We start from the raw sequence: 24,549 nt of genomic DNA, 5'->3' as shown, positions 1-24,549 counted from the left end.
CTGAAATTCCCTTCCTAAAATCTACCTCTTTGACTGAACTTTCTCAGCCTGTCCTTATATCACCTTATTAGCTTTGGTATCAAATTTTGTTTGATTACACTCCTGGGACATTTCAGTTATAGGACCCCATATAAATGCAAATAGTTGTAGGTGAGGAGGTTAATTGTTTTAAAAGATTCAGAATAAATCTTTATAGAACAATGACCATCTTCAGATAATTTAACACAGCCACAGACAGCATACTGGGCTGCTAATGTTTAAAATGCAATAGCTTAATATATTTTAATCTGTATAGATTCTTGGAATGTTAACCTCTGTTAACAATCAAGTAGACACTTTTGTGCTCATGCGAACATACGAATTAGGAGCAGGAGTAAGCCACTTGGCCATTCGAGTCTACTCTGCCAATCAATACGATAATCAAAGGCTGATCAAATTGTAACCTCAACTCCACATTCCCACCTACCCAATTGGAAAGTGGCACAGTGGTTTAGCATTGCTGCCTCCCTGTGCCAGGGACCCGGCTTCGATTCCCAGCTTGCATCACTGTCTGTGCGGAGTTTGCATGTTCTCCCTCTGTCTGTGTGGGTTTCCTTCGGGTGCTCCGGTTTCCTCCTACAGCCACGAGATTTGCAGGTTAGGTGGATTGGCCATGCTCAAATTGACCCCTTAGTGTCCAAAGATCAGGAGGTTAGGGGTATTGGCAGGGGAAATGTGTGGGGTTACAGGGATGGGGTGGGGGTTGAGACTGGGTAAGATGCTCTGTTGGAGAGTCAGAGTAGACACGATGGGCCAAATGGCCTCCTTCTGCACTGTAGGGATCCTATGATTGAAAGACAAATGTTACTTTGAACATGGTTTATAATCAACTCCCATTGATTTGACACATGTCAGTTCCTCCTCTATCTGCCCTACAAATAACCTGAGATTATGTTTGAACCTGGGCCTTCACTGCACCCAGCCCAATTTCTCCTCTTCCTTTTGGTTTGCCAGGTCATTATTCTATTGGCTTCAGTATGATTTGAAAGACAAGGTAATACAGTGATTGTGTTATTTTTAAGCGAAATTATGTTGAAAGAAACAATTTGTACATCACTTGCCTGCGATGCTAACTGCCAGCTTCTTGTCGAGAAACACGTCAAAGGTGTTGGAAGTCAGCAGGGGCAGGTTCTGTTTCCTGTGTGAAAAACCCCATTCTTTCACAGTGTAATTCTGTGAAGAGTCTTTTACAAATCATACAGACAATTACGCTGCCTTCGTATAGTTAATTTTACTGCATTTTAACCTCCATTTTACTCCACTTTTGTGATTTAATTGATGAACCTTTTCCAATCATCTGAAGGATATATTTATTTGCGTGCCCACACAGAAGATTGTTGTCTTTTTTATCTCGATGCCTGATAGTCCTCTGTATCTCCTCCCCCACCCCAGTCACCACAAGCTGCTTTCAACCAAACTAATCAAATATTAGTTTGTATCTTGAGAATATTTTACTGTAATTTGAAAGAGGTTATTCTAACCTTGCATACGTCACTGGTAGGTCAGTATTTAGAATATTGTGTGAAATTCTGAGCACAATACCTCCCAAAAGACTCTGTTTGGAGAATTATAACATATTACAGCACAGAAGGGGGCCAATCAGTCCACCGAGTCTGTGCCAGCTCTTTCAGAGAGTAATTCAGTTAGTTCCACTCTCCCACTCTTCCCCTGAATCTCTACAATCTTTTCTCTTCCAAATAATTATCTAATTTGAGAGTTACTATCGACTCTATTTCCACTGCCCTATCAGATAGGGCATTACAGATCCTAACCACTGAAAAGGATTTCCTGAGATCACCTCTGATTCTTTTGCTGATTGATTTAAATCTAAGCCTTCTGGCTGTCAATCCTTCAACCATTTGAAACCTTCTGTCTGGTTGCTCTCTGTAAATCCTTCACGATTTTAAACCCCTCTCTGCTCCAAGGAGAACAATCCCAGCTTCTCCAATCTAGCCATGTAACTCTAACCCCCTCATCCCTGGAATCATTCCAGTAAGTCGATTTTAAAATTTATTCGAGTTCATTGATTGGTGTCACAAGTAGGCTTACATTAACACTGTAATGAAGTTACTGTGAAAATCCCCTAGTTGCCACACTCCGGCGCCTGTTCGGGGACACTAAGGGAGAACTTAGCACGGCCCAATGCACCTAACCAGCATGTCTTTTGGACTGTGGGAGGAAACCGGAGCACCCGGAGGAAACCCACATAGACACGGGGAGAATGTGCGGACTCCGCACAGACAGTGACCCAAGCCAGGAATCGAACCCAGGTCCTTGGCGCTGTGAGGCAGCAGTGCTGACCACTGTGCCACCGTGCCGCCCCCATTTTCCATTTTCCATTTGCGTTTTCCCCAAAAGCTTCACATCCTTCCTGAGGCACGACACTCAGAGTTTGACACAGAACTCCTGGCAGGGCAGAGCTGAATTTTATAAATGTTTAGCATAATTAAATGTTTGCATCATCTTCAATGATGCTTTGGACCCGGAGGTTGTGGATTCACACTCTCACGTATTGGAAGTTCTGAAGGGACTCTCATTCCAATTGACATCAGGATTGAACCCCCCGCTCAGCCTGGTGAGCAATACTATCATCGTAAGCAGCAAGTAGCAGCACTGAGAACAATGGCAATTCTGTGACATAAGGTTCAATTTTGTCAGGTCAAAATTAAAGTACTGAAGCAGCATTGATTTAAATAAATAAGATGGAGTGGAAAATATGGTTCTTTAATATGTAGGATTTTAAGAGTGAGTGATAGATTTTTGGGCACTAAGAGAATCGAGGGATGTGGTGGTAGGAATGTGTAGTTGATGTAGATCAGCCATGGTCTTATCGAAAAGCAGGGCAGCCTCACAGAGCCAATAAACTATTCCTATTTCTGAGAGACAACTGAGATATGAACAGGCTGTTTGACTCAGATTGAGGACTAAAGGATATCATTTGAAAATGAACAAGGCATGAGAGAGTGTGGGTGGGATTTTGCGGCCTTGCTCGGGCGAGACCGGAAATTCCCGCATGAGGCCAACGGAAATTTCCGTTGTCGGACCCTCGCCCGCTCCGATTCCGTGGCAGACGAGGTGGTAGAGTTCCGGCCATAGAATCTTTTCTACCACCTTCCCTGTCCCACTTCTTCTCCATCCTCTCCACAAGCTGGTGTAAATGTGGAACAAGCAAAATAAATTGAGGGCACAGCAACTAACTTCCCAAAATCAAAAGTAGAATAATAGGTTTATTTATTAGTCATAAATAAGGCTTACATTAACACTGCAATGAAGTTACTGTGAAATTCCCCTAGTCGCCGTACTCCGGCGCCTGTTCGGGTCAATGCACGTAACCAGCACGTCTTTCAGACTGTGGCAGGAAATCAGAGCACCTGGAGGAAACCCACGCAGACACGGGGAGAATGTGCAAACTCCACACAGACGGTGACCCAAGCTGGAAATTGAACCCGGGTCCCCTGGCACTTCGAGCAGCAGTGCTAACCACTGAGCCACCGTGCCACCCCAAAGGATTAAGTAAGTCATCATTGTATGGAGGAATTGTGGCCATATTCTGAAATGATCAGATATTCCGCAGTTGGATTACCCGCAGAAGGGCGACACGGTGGTTAGCACTGCTGCCTCACAGCTCCAGGGACCTGCGTTCAATCCTGGCCTTGGGTCACTGTCCGTGTGGAATTTGCACATTCTCCCCATAGTTCAAAGACTGGTGTGGGAGAAGTGGGTTCCGGTTCATGGGACATGGTCACCAGTACTGGAGAAAGCAGGATGGTCTACACCTGAACCCTGCTGGGACTGGTGTTCTTATGAGTCGCATAACTGGCGAAGTAGAGAGGGTTTTAAATTAAGTAGCGGAGGCAAGGGTACAAATTTGGGAAAATGTGGTAAATCAGAGAGTCGAGACAAACCAAAGGAGAAAGGTATTATTATGAGAAATGAAAAACAAACCTTGACAGGAAGGCTCAGAGAGTACAAGTCTAACGGTAAATTGACAGAAGAGACTAGAGGTATAAAAAGAACTGAAGGATAAAACTAAAAGCTCTGCATCTGAATGCACAAATCATGCAAAAGGAAATAGATGAACTGAGAGCATAGAAAGAGATAAATAAGTACAATTTGATAACCATTACAGAGACCTGACTGCAGGAGGACATGGATTGGGACCTGAAAATTGAAGGGTACAGGATATTCAGGAAGTGAGGAAAAGATGGAGGGTTCGTTCGGTTAGTTAATGATGGTATTAGCACAATAGAGAGGGTTGACCTAAGTTTAGGAAAACAGGATGTGGAAATGATTTGGGTAGAGTTGAGAAAAGAGAAGCGTGCTGATTCTCTAGCCTCCCATGTGTGTTTCCCGCCGGTGGGAGGTGGTGCGTTGTTTGGTGGCAGCGGGAAACTCTGGGGCCACCGCTGTGAATGGGAATTCCTATTGACGTCACCCTAAGCCGACAGGAAATCCGTGGGCAGGGTGCCCTGCAGGTGGAACCGGGCAATCCCACCGGCATGAACGGTCGGAGAATTCCGGCCAAAAAGTCACTTGTGGGAGCGGTGTACAGACCCCCTAACAGTAACCATATGATAGGATAGAGCATATGGGGAGAAATAATTGGAGTTTGTCAGAAAGGCACAGTGATAATCATGAGAGATTTAAATCTACACACAGACTGGGAAAGTCAGGTGAGCAAAGGTCGTGTAGATGTTTCCAGGATAGCTTCTTTGTTTTGAAACCAACCAAAGTGCAAGCTATACTAGACCTGGTATTGTGCAACAAGATGGGAGTAACTAATGATCTTATGGTCAAGGTACCCCTAGGTAGCAGTGACCATAATGTGACTGAATTTTGCATTAAGTTAGAGGGAGTGAGGAGTGGATCTGGGATTTAGGGGGTAAATTTTCCGATCCTGTTCACTGCAGGAATTGCCGTGGACAATTTAATGGAAAATTAAAAAGTTCACTCGGACTAAAGTTTCTGGTCACTGGGCAGACGGGACTGCAAAATCCCGCCTTATCTTTCGAAACTTAAATAAGGGCCTGAAAGCAGAGCTAGCCAAAGTGAGTTGACAAATTAGATGAAGGGATGGCTGAATAGAGACGCTGCGGCAAGCATTTAAGTGAATATTTCAGAATACCCAGAATAGATAAATTCCAACAGGTAAAAAAATTCCAATGGACACACCATGTTGTTGAGGCCAAAGTGTTGTGTAATTTGAAGAAGAATTTAGATATAGCTCTTGGGACTAAAGGGATCAAGGGATATGGGGGGGAGAAGGGGGGGGATTAGAATATTGAATTTGATGATCAGCCATGATCAAAATGAATGGTGGAGCAGGCTCGAAGGGCCGAATGGCCTACTCCTGCTTCTAGTTTCTATCCGCTGGAGTCCAGATGAGTCTCACCTGAGGAAGGAGCAGCGCTCCGAAAGCACGTGCTACCAAATAAACCTGTTGGACTTTAACCTGGTGTTGAGAGACTACTTTCTGAGTCCAGAAGAGTAAGAGGCAAGTTGATTGAAGCACGTAACTATCCTGAGGGGCACTGACCGCGTGGATGTGGAGAGGATATTTCCTTTTTTGGAAGATGCTAGAATGAGGGGGTCACTGTTTAAAATGGAGATAAAGCAGTGTGTTTTCTTTCATAGGATGGTGAGGCTTTGGAACTCTCTTCCTGAAAAGGCAGAGTCTGAATATTTTGAAGGCAGAGGTGGAGAGATTATTGCTAAGCAAAGGGTTATAGTTAATTGTGGATAGGCGGGGTGCAGATTTGAGGTGAGTGTCAGAACAGTCACATCTCTTTAAATGGAATGAAGGGCCAAATAGCCTACTCTTGGGTGGCGATTCTCCCAACCCGCTGCATGAAAAAATTAGCGCAGCGGGCCGGGGGATTTAGTTGGCACTGGATTAACGTGATCTGCACTGGGCGTCCCGCCCCGAGCACGTCGCCCAGCGCCGGACTTCCGGTGCCGTCAGTTCTGCATCGGAAATAGGCACGGAGCTGCATTATATATGCAGCCCTTCATTTGCATCTGTTTTTGAATGCCATTCAAGTCTTAACGTTTATTTATTAGTGTCACGAGTAGGTTTATATTAACAATACAATGAAGTTACTGTGAAAATCCCCCAGTCGCCACACTCTGGCGCCTGTTCGGGTACACTGAGGGAGAATTTAGCATGGCCGATGCACCCTAACCAGCACATCATTCGGACTGTGGGAGGTAACCGGAGCACCCGGAGGAAACCCATGCAGACACGGGGAGAACATGCAGACTCTGCACAGACAGTGACCCAAGCCAGGAATCGAACTTGGGTCCCTGGTGCTGTGAGGCAGCAGTGCTAACCAATGCATCTCCGTTCGAGGGCCCGGGACTGAAATCTCCCGGCCTACTAGCCTCTACCGCCCCCCTACCCCCGCCAGGGGTATTGCAAGGAGCTTGCGGCCCGGCCCCGCCGGAGAGAAGGCGGGCGAGTCGAGGCCTCCCAGAGGGTCGTCGGCTGAGGGGGAGGGTTGGTGCCCCTTGGGCATGGGCGCTGGCAGTGCCAGCCTGTGCCCCCAGCACTGTCCAAGGGGCAAAGTGCCCATGCCCAGAAAGCACCTTGGCACTGCCCACTGAGTAAAGGGCAGTTACAAAGGTGCAGAACCGAATTATGGGCAGGGCCTGATGAGTGGACGCTGCCTTATGGGGCGGTCGATCGGCGGGGGTGGGGGGTCCCGCTGCCACTCGGGATCAGAGGGGGAGGGGGGTAAGGTCAGCAATTGAGGCTGATCATTGGGGTGGGGGGGGGGTGTTGGTCAGCCTGCTGCGGGGGTTGGGACAGCAGGGGGTGGTGGTCGGCACTGCGGGTGGGGCTGGGGGGTCAGGACTGCCGTTGGGCGGGGTGGGGGAATGTTGCGGGGGGACGGTGGTGGTCAAGGCTGGGCCCAGGGAATGCTCTGTGGGGGAGGGGGTGTTAGTGATCAGGCCGTGGGGGTTTGGGAAGGCCAGCGTTGCGAGGATCGCAGGGTTGGCCAGCAATCAGAATGCCGGCAGTGCGGGGCCAGTGCGCATGCTCCGATCTCGGCACTGACAGATCGCTGTGTGAGCAATGGCCCGCTCAGCGCTAAGCTGCCGGCCCCTCCAGCGGAAATAGGCCCTGCCCCCTGATTTCTAATGTGATTTATGCTGGTGGCCTCTTGCAGTGCACAGAGTGTGGGAGATTCTTCTCTGAACTCCCACTGAAAAAAAACAGCGTGATTTACTTTGGTTTTCACGTGACTTTGACACTTAGAATCTTTTGGGAGAATCACACCCCCACCCCCCTGCTCTTTTTTCATATATTTGTATGTTCATATTTTTCTAAATTCTAAGCCTTAGTCTAATCAGTCTTTTCTCGGGTGTGAAGACCAAGGCTGAAACTTTACTGCCTGAGGTTTGTAAGATCACGCCCGGGGCCAAAAGAGACGGCCGTTCTACGAGCCATGCCTGCCCTGAAATCGGTGCTGGTAAAATCAGGGCCCAAATGTTTACCTAGTATTAGAACATAAGAACATAAGAAATAGGAGCAGGAGTAGGCCATCTAACCCCTCGAGCCTGCCCCGCCATTCAATAAGATCATGGCCGCTCTGAAGTGGATCAGTTCCACTTACCCGCCTGATCCCTATAACCCCTAATTCCCCTACCGATCAGGAATCCATCTATCCGTGATTTAAACATATTCAACGAGGTAGCCTCCACCACTTCAGTGGGCAGAGAATTCCAGAGATTCACCACCCTCTGAGAGAAGAAGTTCCTCCTCAACTCTGTCCTAAACTGACCCCCCCCTTTATTTTGAGGCTGTGCCCTCTAGTTCTAGTTTCCTTTCTAAGTGGAAAGAATCTCTCCACCTCTACCCTATCCAGCCCCTTCATTATCTTATAGGTCTCTATAAGATCCCCCCTCAGCCTTCTAAATTCCAACGAGTACAAACCCAATCTGCTCAGTCTCTCCTCATAATCAACACCCCCTCATCTCCGGTATCAACCTGGTGAACCTTCTCTGCACTCCCTCCAAGGCCAATATATCCTTCCGCAAATAAGGGGACCAATACTGCACACAGTATTCCAGCTGCGGCCTCACCAATGCCCTGTACAGATGCAGCAAGACCTCCCTGCTTTTATATTCTATCCCCCTTGCGATATCCCGAGTGAGATCTCCCCAAAGGACTATACAATCACATTAAGACTTCTTTAATCTTATACTTTTGTAATAACTGGGTGAAGTAAATCTGTGACGGTTTACAAATTGAACGATAAGGCAGTTTGCAATGGAACACCACAACACTTTGGTGCAAATAGAAACTCTGTTGCTTGGTACCCTGATCCACAGAATATGGTAATGTAGCGGCACTTTGTCCCCTTGCTCTGTAATTGTAAATGTTTCATAATCAGCTTAAGTAGGTAATTTAGACAAATTTCCATCATAATGAATCCTTGTCAGTTTTGAGGGAGACTACTCCAGTCAAGTACTCAGGTTGGAGGGGGGCGACAATTGCCTCAGAAGCACAAAATGAATGATAATGAGATGGGAAAGCAGTTTGCACTCTGCCGATTTTCAATGGCGAACGCAGGGCTGAGGCTTCCAATTTTTACATCGGAATGGGTTCAAAAACAGGCCATTTACATTAACAGGAGCCCACAAGGTCCTGGCTCAAAAAAGGGAGCAAGCAAAAAGAGACGAGATAGAAGATCGGCTGTGTTAGAACATAGAACATAAAACAGTATAGCACAGGAACAGGCCCTTCAGCCCATGGGGTTGTGCCAAATTAAACCAATCCCTTCAGCCTGCCCTTGGTCCATATCCCTCTATTCCTTCCATATTCATGTGCATGATCCTGGTTGATCAAATTCCATATCCTGATCCCGCCTTCATCCCATATCCGTGATCCCTTCAGCCCCAAGAGCTATAGAAGGGGCAGAAAAGGGCAGAGCTTAGCATAAGTGGCAATAGGAGGTGGGGTGGGAGGGCAGAGTTGGCACTATGGGATGAGTAGAAGGGCAGAGCTAGACATGGGGGGGGGGGTGTGGGGGGCAGGGGGTGCGGGGGGGTGCGGGGAGGCCGGGAGGGTGGGGGCGGGCGGGACGGGGGGTGCAGGGTGGGGGGTGGTGATGAAGAGCATCTTTTGAGCTTAGCTTTACCTGCAGACTAGAATTCACGATTCCTCTGAGGGGTCCTGCATTATGACCCTTTCAAAACGCAGCCTGACTCCATGAAGGTTATGGAGGACTAGGATAATCCTATCTCCGGTCAGGTCAGGAGTGCCAGATACAGACTTTTGACGGGAATCAGGGGAGGTAATGGCCTGGTGGTATTATCGCTAGATTATTAATCCAGAAACCCAGCAAACGATGATAACCACTTGAGGGAAATAAACTCCAGGGCTGAAGGAACAGAGTGGGGGAATCAAACTGTCTGGATTGCTCTACAGAGAGCCAGCATAGACTCGATGGGCCAAATGGCCTCCTTCTGTGCTCACATGATCCTCTCACTCTAAGACAATGCAAATGTTACCCACCTGTGATTAATGTTTTGCGAGGGCACTGAGACATGGTGGCACAAGCGTCCTGAGGAATGGAGGCTGCTGTTTACAGAAGGCTAAAGCATTTTAACATTCCTTTCCACATTCTTCCAATGGTTAACTTGGTCAATAGACCAAGTGGTTGTACAGTACCATCGTGACATAAATGCCTGGGTGAGACCTAAGCCGACCTGGACCTGTGAAAGGAAGGAAGAAATTGGGAAAAGGAAATAAATAAAGAGGTCGGATGAGGGCCAAACTTCAACAAGGCCTGTTATATATTTGATAAGAAGCCATTCTCAGTTATTAAGCCAATGGTGTCACAATAGGATGCTGCTTGTTGCTCAGTTAATGATGTCAAAATAATTTGCTCTACTGTCGCTGAAATAATGATGTCATAATAATTCATCCTCCTGTTGCTAAGTTAATGATGTCATAATAATTCGCCTTCCTGTTGCTAAGATAATGATGTCAAAATTAGCCGGCCCTTATTACTGCGCTAAGTTGTCAATAATGGGTTACTCCCATGATCTGAAAAGATAAGCAAATATCATCTGTCAGAATTTGACGGAGATGACTGAGTTAAATTGAATATGAATTGCCCATGAAGCCCAGAGTTCCCAAATGAAATTCAAGTTTTGATTTATATTGGTCCATTAGCGCATTGCGTTTTGTTGAAGTATGGGCAGAAATTGTGCTGGAATCATTCTCGGTTACAGAAGCAGCTCTTGGCAATCAAAAGCAAAGGACATTGTGTAATGCCCTCTCAAAGTTTAATAAACACAGCGGGTCATGGAGAGATTGAACACTGCTTTGCACTTTGAGGCCTGGCGAACGAGATCCATTCAATAGACCCAAGATTGAAATAGAATTATTAAACACAAATCACTTTATCAGATTAAATATGATGGCATGGTGCATCATTCTCAAAGTAGACAGGCACTTAAACTGTTTCTGCTGCTATAAATGTGCTTTCAGCTTTGTTAGTGTTGTTGAGAAGTTGGCTAATCTGAGGTACCAGGTAAATATTCAAATCCTGAGACAGAACTGGCTTCTTTCATGCTTATATTGGAGGTTGGCAAATGTTACTTTGTTAGGATCCCCTTTGAGGAAAGATGTAGTGGCATTGGAGGCAGTTCAGAGGAGGTTCACTAGATTAGTCCCACAGATGAGGGGTTTGTCGTATGAAGAGAGATTGAATAGTTGAGGCCGATACTCTCTGGAATTTAGAAGAATGAGGGGAGATCAAATTGAGGTATATAAGATGATAGAAGGTATGGATAAAGTAAACGTGGAGCGGATGCTTCCTCTTGTGGGGCATTCTAGGACGAGAGGTCATAGTCTTAGAATAAAGGGCAGGAAATTTAAAACAGAGTTGAGGAGAAACTACTTCTCCCAAAGGGTTGTGAATCTGTAGAATTCGCTACCCTAAAGTGCGGTGGATGCTGGGACAGTGAGTAAATTTAAGGAGGAGTTAGACATTTTTAATTGGTAATGGGTTGAAGGGTTATGGGGAGAAGGCAGGAAAATGGGGATGAGGAGCATATCAGCCATGATCGAATGGTAGAGCAGACTCGATGGGCCGAATGGCCTAATTCTGCTCCTATATCTTATGAGCTTATGAACTTATAAGATGTTGCATACCAAATACATGTGACACCAAGCCACACGACAGTTTGATACCAGGAAGAAGGAGCTTGAGATAAGTAGGTGCAATATTTGACAAGATGGGCCTGATTCTCCCAAAAGATTCTAAGTGCTGAATTGGTGAGAAAAATGGTGTAATTCACGATTGTTTTTTTCAGTGGGAGTTCAGACTCGAATCTCCCTCACTCTGTGCAAAGCAGAGGTCACAATCGGGGGGCCGAGGCCTATTCACGCCGGAGTCTGACAGTTCCGGACCTCTGCACATGCGCAGTGGCCTGCAGTTTGCTGGCCAGCCCGGGACCCTCACAGTGCTGCTCCCTCGTGACACCCCCATGGCCCGATCGCGGCCCAGTCGCTGCCCCCCACCGTCCTTTCGCGGGCCAGCCCCAACCCCCCACTGTCCCGGAGCACCACAATCTCCAGCCCCCCTTCCCCCCAGCAGTGACGATCCCCCCAACCACCTTCCACAGACCCCACCCCCCCATTGACCCACCCCTCCAAGAGGCAGATCCCCCCCCCCACCCCGCCCCCGCAGCCGGCCCTGATCGCTGGCCTCCCTCCAGTCCCGACCGATCCCATCTACAGAGTGGCAGCGGGACACCCCACCCCCACTGTTCGCCCCCTAGGCCCTGCCCACAATGTACCCTGCATCCTTGGCACTGCCCCCTTGGCCCTGCACTGTTGGCCCCACCCCCTTGGCATTGCCTGATACCTGGTGGGCAGTGCCAAGGTGCCCCCTGGGCATGGGCACTTTGCCCCTTAGGCAGTGCTAGGGGGCACAGGCTGACACTGCCAGGGTGCCCATGCCCAGGGGGCACCACCTCCCCATTGCCCGAGCCCCTGGGGGGGGCCCTGTTTGCCCCCCCTTCACTCCGGCGGGGTCTCCCGCTCGTTCCCCGTAAGTGGGGAGCTACTCAAAACCCCACCAGAGAGAAATACTCCTGGCTGGGTGGGAGACGCTATCGGGCCCAGAGAATTCAATCCCGGGCCCTATAATCACATTTAAGTAAGATTAAAAAGAGACTTAAATGATTTACCTGGTCTTCCCACTGGTTTCCAGTGTGGTCCCGACCGCGCCTGCTCTCCGGCTGTGGAAGACGCGCATGCATCGGGAACGCATGCGTAAATCCCGTGAAATGGCCAGCACGCACTCCTAGAATAGAATCATAGAAACCCTACAGTACAGAAAGAGGCCATTCGGCCCATCGAGTCTGTACCGACCACAATCCTACCTACACCCTACCCCCATATCCCTACATATTTTACCCACTAATCCCTCTAACCTACGCATCTGAGGACACTAAGGGCAATTTTAGCATGGCCAATCAACCTAACCCACACACCTTTGGACTGTGGGAGGAAACCGGAGCATCCGGAGGAAACCCACGCAGACACGAGGAGAATGTGCAAACTCCACACAGACAGTGACCCAAGCCGGGAATCGAACCCAGGTCCCTGGAGCTGTGAAGCAGCAGTGCTAACCACTGTGCTACCGTGCCGCCCTCCAAACCCGATGCGCCAAAAACCGTGCGTGTCGGGATGTGAGAATCGGGCTCGATGTCACTGTCAGAGATTACACAACACTGATGGCTCGGACTATCATTCTCTCTTCGACTCACCCGAGCAAAGACTTGTAACAAATAGCAAAAATAAGATTTAGTGAAGAGTACAATATCTTAGCTCATAGCAAAATCGTCACCGTGGGGCTGCTCAAAAGAGCAGGAATTGATGATGCTGCACATGTATTGAGAATCATAGAATCCCTACAGTGCAGGAGAGGCCATTCGGCCCATCGAGTCTGCACCGATTCCCTGATAGAGTATCTTACCCTGGCCCTCTCCCCTGCCCTATCCCCGTCACCCCACACATTTCCCATGACTAATCCATCTAACCTACACATTTTGGGACACTAAGGGGCAATTTTAGCATGGTCAATCCATCTAACCTGCACATCTTTGGACTGTGAGAGGAAACTGGAGCATCCGGAGGAAACCCACACAGGCACAGGAGAACGTGCAGACTCAGCACAGCTATTCACTCGAGGCCAGAATCGAACCCGGGTTCCTGGCACTGTGAGGCGGCAGTGCTAACCACCACACTGTCTACTTGGACTTAGAGGCATAAAGCTTTGACCTGTATGTACAGAAATGTTCCGACCCATCATTGTTCACCTTGTCTCTTTACAATGCAAGTCAGTTCCCAGTTCGCCAGCAATGTCTGCCTTGCTTCCACTTTGTGCCAGCTGTCTATATTTGAGGCTGGCAGGATGCATTCTCAGACACTAGCTTTATCTTTTTCAGTCTTGGCTATTGATGCCTGGCCAGCTGTCGGAGTCCGAGGACGAGTGCCCTTTTATGGAATCTACCTGTGCACATGTGACCAAGAAAGTGGCCTTCTGCTTCCCTACCTGGAGAGTTCCCCACCCCTTGCTTCACCCCATTATAGCACCACCCCACTCAGGCTCCACCCCCACTAGGGCCCCCCCCCCCCCACTCGGGCCCCACCCCCACTCGGGCCCCACCCCCACTCGGGCCCCACCCTCACTCAGGCTCCACCCCCACTCAGACCCCACCCCCACTCGGGCCCCACCCCCACTCAGGCTCCACCCCCACTTAGGCTCCACCCCCACTCAGGCCCCAGCCCCACTCAGGCCCCAGCCCCACTCAGGTCCCAGCCCCACTCAGGCCCCAGCCCCACTCAGGCTCCACCCCCACTCAGGCCCCACCTCCGCTCAGGCACCACCCCCACTCAGGCCCCACCCCCACTCAGGGCCCACCCCTTGGCCCTGCCACTGGCACAGTTATGGTGCCCAGTGGTCAATGCCAGGTTACCAGTTGGGCAATGCCAGGGTGCCAGGTGGGCACTGCCAGGCTGGCAATGTCCAGTGGACACTGTTCAACCATGCCCCCGACCACCTGGGGGCTTCAATGGTCTCCGATTCCCCTGGCATGGCCATCACGCCTGGTCCCAGTTGGATGGGGCCAGCAGTGATGGGGCGGGAATCGTCTGGGAGGCCGGAAATGGTTGTGCTGGCCCTACTAATAGGATTTAAATTGAGACATCAATATTTAAATTGATTCCACCGGCAAAACAGGGCTGGGAAGATGGCTTTCGGTGCAAGACTGGTTCGTGCCTAGTATCAAAGCCTCGTACACCATCTTCCCTTCCTGCTGCACCGATCGAACGGGCAATGGGCTGGAAGGAACACACCTGGAATCTTTCCTTTGCTTCTGTGTGAAAGTGTGGGCAAGTTCAACTGTGAAATCTTTAGTGTTGCCACTGCTAATGGATTTAAAGGAGATGCACATCAGTCAGTTAGAATGAATCATTCTAATTGCTCCCTCTGCAAATGTTGGACGTAATGTCCGCTGATATTATGAAGTGCTTCATCTAACAAGCTTGCCAGGAGCTTTAACAAAATGGTTCCTCTGAGGCTCTTTGGGAATGAATGACATGCATTTTGCAATTTGTGTATGGCTAGGGTGAGCATGAGATGTTTCACTTCAGGTATGATTCAAATGACCCACTAGGAAGCTTTTATCAAACAAAGTTTATTCAAGAATACAGTTAACATATAGCAATAACTTTTGCCAATCAAAACTTTCTTTTCTCCATCATTGCACAATAACAAATATTGCTTCAACTCACCACAATGGATTACATTGACCTCTGTTATGTCATACTCTGTTTAGTGTTGGCTCTTGTTGCATTTGGTCGAAAAACTCCCACGCAGTTTCACCATCTCCCACTGAACAGATTCAGAAGACGTTAAAGTAGTTCTGCCAATTGTGATCATGGAGAATATTTGCATACACAGGATTGCACATGCGGCATAGCACAGAATCTTGGAATCCCTTCAGTGCAGAAGAAGACCATTTGACCCATCAAGCCTACACTGACTCTCCGACAGAGCATCCCACCCAGGCCCTATCCCCGTAAACCCACATATTTACCCCACTAATCCACTTAACCTACACATCTTGGCGCACTAAGGGGTAATCTATCATGGCCAATCCACTAACTTGCACACATCTCTGGACTGTGGGAGGAAACCAGAGCATCCAGAGAAAACCCACGCAGACACGGGGAGAATGTGCAAACTCCACACAGACAGTGACCCAAGCCGGGAATCGAACCCGGGTCCCTGGAGCTGTGAGGCAGCAGTGCTAACCACTGTGCTACCGTGCATGTCAGTGCCTTTACTGCTAAACGTGGAGGGTTCATTGGCAGTAATTACGGTTAGCAATTTGCAGAGACTCAGGTGAGTCGATCTGTAACCTGAGCATGATGGGTCTGCTCTGTTACAGAAACGAGTGGCATTGTTATTCAGGTGATCCCTAAGAAGCTTTTATCAAACAAAGTTTATTCAAGAACACAGTTAGAATATCACAAAAAGATTTAGCATAACTTTTACCAATTACAAGAATTAAACACAACACAGTATATTTCTTAACAGCTGGCTATCTCTGTTGTTCCAGTTTAAAGCGTTACCCCATAGACATATACCCATCCTCAGAATTAGCACAAAAAACAAGTATGGTCACATGATGGTGGATTTTCAGCCTTTTAGCACTTCTGGACCGAAGTCCAGGCAGCTATTTTCAGAGAAGGATACATCCTCAAAACAGCAAAACCTCAGAAAAGCAAAGCCAGCCTCTGCCAGTTTCCTGTCTCCAGACCCCAGAGACAGAAAAGGATACCTCACCTTCTACAGCTGTCAAATCAGCAACTCTCGTACAGCAGAACCTCCAAAAAACTCCTGCCAGATTCCAGTCTCCACCTTCAGAGAGGGGAAAAAGAGAGTCACTATTCTCTCAACTCCAAAAACAGCATCTGCTTGTGGAATAGCTTAGCTCTGCCTCTTACTTGCTGCTACTGCTGTTTGGCACGCAAGTAATCCTGAGTTGTAGCTTCACCAGGTTGACACCACATTTTTCGATATGCTTGCTGTTGCTCCTGGCATGTCCTCCTGCATTCTTCATTGAACCAGGGCTGGTCCCCTGGCTTGGTGGTCATGGTGAAGTGGGGGATATGCCGGGTCATAATGTTACAGATTGCAGTTGAGTACAATTCTGCTGCTGTTGGTGGCCCACAGTGCCTTATGGATGTCCAGTTTTACATGGCTAGATCAGTTTGAAGTCCATTGCATTGAGCACTGTGGTAAAGCCATAAACACGATGGACAGTATCCTCAATGGGAAGACAGGACTTTGTTTCTGCAAGGACTGTGCGGTGGTCACTCCTACTGATACTGTCCTGGACAGATGCAGCTGTGGCAGGCAGATTGGTGAGGATGAGGTCAAGTGTGCTTTTCCCTCTTGTTGGTTCCCTGTTGCACTCTCAGTCCAGCAATTGTGTCCTTTAAGACTCGACAGCTTGGTCAGTGGTGGCGCTGTTGAGCCAGTCTTGGTGATGGACATTGAAGTCCCGCCACCCAGAGTACATTCTGTGCTCTTGCCACCTTCAGTGCTTCCTCCAAACTGCGTTCCACAGTTGAGGAGAGGAGGGCGGGGGGGTGGGGGGGGCGGTGGGGAGTGCAGTAGGTATTAATCAGCAAGAGATTTCCTTGCTTTCACTAACCCTTTCTCTCCACTTGCTATGTATTCCCAGTACCTTTCGCTTTTCTTCTGTGGACAACAGTTCTGACTGAAGATTGCAAAGTACCTCAGTCGATTCCAAGCTAATTTTCTTCCCGGTGTGTGTTTGTGTGGTTTGGTTCAATAGATTTGTGGCGCGGAAGCACAGTGGTTAGCACTGCTGCTTCACAGCGTCAGGGACCCAGGTTCGATTCCCGGCTGGGTCACTGTCTGTGTGGAGTTTGCACGTTCTTCCTGTGTCTGTGTGGGTTTCCTCTGGGTGCTCCGGTTTCCTCCCACAGTCTGAAAGACGTGCTGGTTAGGGTGCATTGACCCGAACAGGCACCGGACTGTGGCGACTCGGGGAATTTCACAGTAACTTCATTGCAGTGTTAATGTAAGGCTTACTTGTGACACTAATAAATAAACTTTAGATTTGGGCCCAGGTTAGAACTGTGGATAGGTAGGAAATAAGAAAAAATGTTGCCTCACTCAGAGGAATCCCACTGGGATTTGTTACGGCCTGTATTACACGGACATTCCCAACACACACACTGATCTGTATTTAAATAACAGTCCACACTTAAAATAATGAAAATGCAGTTGTGTTCACCTCTAACACTGGCAGTGTGCGCAGAAGCAGATTAGGCCGTGTTAAAATGTCCCTGCATCAAAAGATTATAGAACAGCACTGAACTGAAGCTCTATAATATTAATTAAATATGCCAGTTTAAATGTACTGTAAAATATGACTGATTTTTATAATTGAATAGTCAATATTGTATTTATTTTCAGAGTATATTCCCAGGTGGATTCGCATGAAACTAAATTACATGCTTATATTTTAATTTTGCCTTTATGGGCTTGACTGTAATGTAATGTAATGTGATGTAATGCTTTGTGGACCCAAGCATTCAAATTGTTTGATCGTAGCTATAAACATATAAAATTGCGGCTCACATGTATCAATCGCCACCCAATGGTGGTTTTGGGTAGTGCAGTCAATGCTCTTTAAATGATTATCTTCAATGATGCCCACATTATTCAGTAGAGCCAATTTCATTACCCTGCTCCTCAGCATTTTCTTTTGTAAGTGTTCTGTTTGTCAAGGTGAAGGGTGTTAATGCGGGGGACTGGAACACACACCGTGTCACTATCCAGTCATCTCAAGTGTGTTTAGAGGCTGAATAAAACTCTCCCCAAATTCTATCCCAACAATATACTTAACCCTCCCTTCATTGCCGACAATGCCACTGTAATATTCTATTTTGTATATTAACCATCCATGCATTCTCTCTTTAATGAGGTTACCACTTACAGCAAAGCTTGCGGGCAGCACGGTGACCCAGTGGTTACCACTGCTGCCTCACAGCGCCAGGGACCTGGGTTCGATTCCCCACTTGGGTCACTGTCTGTGTGGAGTTTGCACATTTTCCCCGTGTCTGCATGGGTTTCCTCCGGGTGCTCTGGTTTCCTCCCACAGTCTGAAAGACGTGCTGGTTAGGTGCATTGGCCATGCTAAATTCTCCCTCAGCGTACCCGAACAGGCACCAGAGTGTGGAGACAAGGGGATTTTCACAGTAACTTCATTGCAGTGTGAATGTTAACCTACTTGTGACATTTTAACTTTCTGAATCTGTTACAATGGAGGGCATGCCCTGGTTGAAGATAGCGTTGACAGGTGATTGAAAGATCCCACATTTTGACCTTTTCCCTGTAGTTCTTCACTTTGTGCTTATCAAAATCAAACCTCCTTCAAATAACACTTCTACTGTTAGATTCAGTAAGGTAATGGAGAATGGAAGATGGGACAGCAGCCAGGACACAATTAGAAGAGTTAGTTCAGGAGGTGCCAAAGAGATGGGTGAAGATGTCGGGGCGGGGGGTGGTTGTGATATGGATTGAGGAGTCAATATTCCCAAAGCAAAAGTGGATGATCTTTGTGACAGAGACAGGATGTGGGTGACAGAGCTCAGCTCAAAGCAAGACACTGAATTGTCTGCTTTAACAGGAGGTGGTTGCTGGAGATGGGGTTGCGATTGCAGGTGAAGATGCAGAGTTTGTGGAGCCTGGCACAGATGATGGCTTTTGGTCATTTCAATGTCTAGCTTGGAGGAAGAATGCATGTTGGACAAGTAGTCGGCACGGTGGCACAGTGGTTAGCACTGCTGCCTCACAGTGTCAGGGACCCGGGTTCGATTCCCGGTTTGGGTCACTGTCTGTGCGGAGTCTGCATGATCTCCCCGTGTCTGCGTGGGTTTCTTCCAGGTGCTCCGATTTCCTCCCACACTCCAAACATGTGCAGAGTAGGTGGATTGTCCATGTTAAATTGCCCCTTACTGTCAGGGAGATTAGCAGGGTCAATGTCTGGGGTACGGGAATAGGGCCTGGGTGGGATTGTGGTTGGTGCAGACTCGATGGGCCGAATGGCTTCCTTCTGCACTGTAGGGATTCTATGATCTCATTGAATGGTGGATGAGGCTTGAGGAGGTAACAGGCCTCATCTTGTCCCTATATTCCCAGAATTGTCTCCTTTATCCTTCTGGGAGTCATTTTATTTTTGTTAGATTATTCATTGGAGAAAGTTTGTAGATAATGGATTCTTAGAACAATAGACGCTGATCACATTATTATGGGGTTTGCCCTTTTTTGTATCAGTTCAGTGGAATGTGGGTGTTTATCCATTATTCTGCTGGATTTAGAAATAAAGAAATTGCTTTTTGCCAAATTCAAAAGGCAGTGACTCAGTATTCCAGACTGTGAGTAGGAGACCGATAACAGCAAGTCCTTCTGCACAACTACACGCATAACCTGTTTAATTGTAATGCAAACTTGTTATTTTAGATGTTCTGAATTTTTTTTATTGTAATCTCTCCATCTCTCACCCAAAGTTGTTAACACTTAATGTGGTGTGCCCTGGGAATCCCGAGAATCTTATCAAAGTGGTCATTACTCTTTTGTGTGAGGCCAGGGTCTGTGGGAGGGAAAGTGTACACAGGAGTATACACAGTGCTAATCTCCAGTCCCTGTGGAAAGGGGAGTGTACACAGTGCTAATCTCCGGGGCCTGTGAGGGGGATGGGGGGGCGTGAGGAGTGTACACAGGAGTGTACACAGTGCTAATCTCCCGGGCTCAGGAGAGGGGAAGTGCACTCTGATTATTATTACTATGAAGACACAAATGGAGGCAGATGAGCGCAATGTAGAACTGGTGAAGGTGGAAAAGGAGAACAAGTGACTGGACAATGATGTGAATAAGGAAAGTGAATAGGTTCAGAGACAAATACAAGAAAAGCTGACTGATTTTGGTGCCTGTTGCTGAAATGACCTGAGTATAAACTGCAGGATTGTCAACAACAGTTTGTCATCTATGAAAAGAAAACTAGATCAATCATCAGTTCATGTGTGATCTCAAGATGGAGATTGGGGAGTAGTAGTGTTTTATTACAGCAGGCAAAAGTAAAGGACATCACCATGAAGTAAGACCATTTGATGAAACTGCATCAGCATTCGAAATGAACCGCTGGAATAATGAATGCATACAGCTTGCATAGACATGGAAGCCAGGAGAAACAGTACCATTAATAAGACCATAAGATATAGGAGCAGAATTAGGCCACTCGGCCCATCGAGTTTGCTCCGCCATTCAATCATGGCTGATATTTTTCTCATCCCCATTCTCCTGCCTTTTCTCCATAACCCCTGATCCCCTTATTAATCACGAACCTATCTATCTCTGTCTTAAAGACACTCAATGACCTGGCCTCCACAGCCTTCTGCGGCAAAGAGTTCCACAGGTTCACCACTCTCTGGCTGAAGAAATCCCTCCTCATCTCTGTTTTGAAGGATCGTCCCTTTAGTCTGAGGTTGTGCCCCCTGGTTCTAGTTTTTCCAATTAGTGGAAACATCCTCTCCACGTCCACTCTATCCAGGCCTCGCAGTATCCTGTAAGTTTCAATAAGATCCCTCCCTCATCCTTCTAAACTCCAACGAGTACAGACCCAGAGTCCTCAACCATTCCTCATACGACAAGCTCTTCATTCCAGGGATCATTCTTGTGAGCCTTCTCTGGACCCTTTCCAAGGCCAGCACATCCTTCCTCAGATATGGGGTCCAAAACTGCTCACAATACTCCAGATGGGGTCTGACCAGAGCCTTATACAGCTTCAGAAGTACATCCCTGCTCCTGTATTCTAGCCATCTCGTCATGAATGCTAACATTGCATTTGCCTTCCTAACTGCCGACTGAACCTGCATGTTAACCTTAAGAGAATCTTGAACAATGACTCCCAAGTCCCTTTGTGTTTCTGATTTCCTGAGCGTTTTCCCATTTAGAAAATAGTCTATGCCTCCATTCCTCCTTCCAAAGTGCATAACCTCACATTTTTCCACATTGTATTCCATCTGCCACTTCTTTGCCCACTCTCCTAATCTGTCCAAGTCTTTCTGCAGCCCCCCCGCTTCCTCAATACTACCTGTCCCTCTACATATAATAGCTGGTGTTAGAATCAATTATGATGGTTTTCACAGCAGCATAACTGCCATGGTGATTGCTGGAACATGGTTGCCATGGGTTCTGACACCAGAGAAGTATATCTTTGCTAAAGAATATGCAGAAAATTATGATGAAAATCCAGTGCAAACAAAGGAATTGATAAACTACATTGGAACAAAAAGATACACAATTGCAGATGCTGGAAAGACTGTTGGGCCAATCATTTTGCAGCAGAAGGTAGAGTTGGACTGCCTGACAGAGGAACGAAGGCCAGTTAACAAGCGAGGGGACAGAATTAGTGACCTTTCTGAATGGCCCTGACTACACAAATGTGAAGTTGAGAAATTGTGCAAAAGGACAGGTTCTCTGACAAAGTCTGTGAGCAGCTCCACCTTCTGAAAAAAGATGACTTCATTTTGACATTTGAGGGCTCCGAACATCATAAGATCTGTTTGGACTAAGAGAAGGAAATTAGAAAGCAAATCCTAAGTGACTTGTGCCAGTTTACATTCAACGTAAAGTGTTATCATTGAATCCTTACAGTGCAGAAGGAGGCCATTCAGTCCATCAAGTCTGTGCCGACTCTACTCTCTCTTACTCAGGCCCTATCCCCGTAACCCCATGTATTTACCCCACTAATCCCCTAACCTACACATCTTGGGATAGCAAAGGGCAATTTTGCATGGCCAATCCACCTAACCAGCACATCTTTGGAGTGTGTGAGGAAACTGGAGCACGCGGAGGGAACCCACGCAGATACGGGGAGAGCGTGCAAACTCCACACAGGCAGTGACCCGAGGGCGGAATTGAACCCGGGTCCCTGTTGCTGTGAGGCGGCAGTGCCAACCACTGTGCCGTCCTCCTGATCCTGCCTAATTCTCTGAGGGCATTACCAGAACTAATTTACATTCATGATAATGAACTTGAGCTCGGACTTGGAATCAAAGCAGGATCAAGCACATAAGGAGGTTTCTGAAAAAGAAAGATGAAGCATTTGAACAACAGCAGCGTGTCGAGAAAAGACGGGAGAGAGAACATGATTGCCAATACTTTATCATGACTTTGATGAAAGAAGAAGAAATGATCAATGTTGAAAGAAAAGGATCGAAATGGACTATACGACTGTTATGTTTGCAGAGAGAGAGAGAGGGAGTACTAATAGTGTGAAACTAGAGGTTTTGAAAAATGAAGCCACCTTTGCATATCGATGATTCAATCTTTTAAGGAGGGATACTGAGCCTTTAAGAAATGTATTTGTGTCATGTTTCCTGTGAAGGGACTGTTTAAAACCTCTGTTCTGATGATGGTGCCAATTGTCTGCAGCCGGCAGCCCACATGCTGAGAATGAAGAAGAATAATTTCTCCTAATTATTGCGGTGTTTGTTTTAAACTGAGTTATTGCGTCTTGTTATTTTTAGCGTTGTCCCCTGGGGTTTCAGAGTAGGGTTTAATTAGGTTAATTGACAAGTCGTGTGAATGGGTGGAGTTGGGTGGAGAATGGGCAGTTGCTGTTTGAATATGATAGGAACAGCTCTTTCTCTCACCTTCTCTCTTTTTGGCAATTGAAGTCAGGGAACTCTCCAGAGGTCTGCAAAAGGCAAGAGATGTTCCCTCTCTCTCTCTCTCTCTTTGTCTGGAGGTTGCTATCTGAGAGTCAGAAGACAGGTGTCTCTCTGTATTTCTGCCCAGAGGGTTAAATGGCTGGAGGACTGGCAACCCACATAAACCTGTGTGTATTTGCTAAATGATTCTGGAGAGGAGTTTATGTCTATGGGAATATTGCTTAAATTCGAACTACAGAGATAGGTTAGCAGTTACGAATTATACATTGTCATGTTTAAGTATTTCAATTGGTAAATTTATGCAAACTCTTTTTGTTATATATAAACATTATTGTTAAATAAAGCGTGTTTTTATAAAAGCTTCCAAGTGGGCCAATAGAATCGCACCTGGAGCGAAACACTAATGTCAAAATCAAAAAAAGGTTGAGGTCTAATCATAATATAACTTGGAGTTTGTGGTCTGCTCCCGAACACTAATCCAGTTTAGTTCTGGTCAATGGTGACACCTTGGATGTTGAGAGTGGTGTATTCAAGGGGAGATGGTTGGAGCCTCTTTAGTTGGAGGTGGTCATTGTCTGTCATTGGTGTTGCGCGATTGTTACGTTTCAGTTATCAGTTCGAGCCTGCAGGTTGTTCGGGTCCTGCTGCATGCCCTTTCAAGCAGAGGTTGCTTTAAGCACTGAAAGCAGGAATTTTAACTGTCATTTCTATCTCTTTAGTCTAGGACAGACCAATTATTCCCAGCTGTTGGGATCTACCAGCTCAGTAAGTCTGGATGGGCTGCAGTTTCTAACAGGCTCCCGGACCGAGACGTTGGGACTAAGCGGGGGTCCTAAGCCCAGGTGCAGGCAGCACGCCGGACAGCTCAATCTTCACAGGTGCAGCCCCTAATGGGCCACCTCCACAGGATAGTGGATGGCTCTCAATGCTGCTGGTAGCTCTGGAGCCTCGGCAGAGCCACTGGGTGAGGTGGATGCTGCTAAAGCAGGTGGGTGACATTGCGGGCTTCGCAATAGGCAGTCCTCCTTGAAGACATGTTTTGAAATTAGGTCCCTCAGAGTGGAAGAGAACCAGCCATTCTCCCTCCAATGAGGGGGATTGTTTAGGCCACAAAGGTGGTCCTCATGGCCACTGCCCTCTGATTGGGGCATTTGGCTCTGAGTGCACACCCTCCCACCCCCAACCCGCTCTCTGCAACAAGGATGCCTCCATTGAGCTGACACTCTTTGCCCTCATCAGGGAAGCTTCCCTGCAGGTGGGTAAGGGCTGGCATGCCACATAATTAGAGGCAACTGGGTCTGTAACCAGTTTTAATTGACTGACACCCACATGATGTGAACAGTCATAGAGTCATGGACGTTTATAGCATGGAAACAGGCCCTTCGGCCCAACTTGTCCATGCCGACCAGTTTTTACCGCCTAGCTAGTCCCAATTGCCCACGTTTGGCCCATATCCCGCGATACCCATCTTACCCATTTAACTGTCTAAATGCTTTTTAAAAGACAAAATTGTACCCGCCTCTACTACGACCTCTGACACCTCGTTCCAGACACTCACCATCCTCTGTGTGAAAATATTGCCCCTTTGGGCCCTTTTTTATCTCTCCCCTCTCACCTTAAACCTGTGCCCTCTAGTTTTAGACTCCCCTACCTTTGGGAAAAGATATTGATTATCTAGCTGATCTATGCCCTTCATTATTTTATAGGCC

The sequence above is a fragment of the Mustelus asterias genome, chromosome 19 (genome assembly GCF_964213995.1).
Source record: "Mustelus asterias chromosome 19, sMusAst1.hap1.1, whole genome shotgun sequence".
Lineage (NCBI taxonomy): Eukaryota > Metazoa > Chordata > Chondrichthyes > Carcharhiniformes > Triakidae > Mustelus > Mustelus asterias.
The sequence above is the reverse complement of the archived record's forward strand: the minus strand, read 5'-3'. Positions refer to the sequence as shown.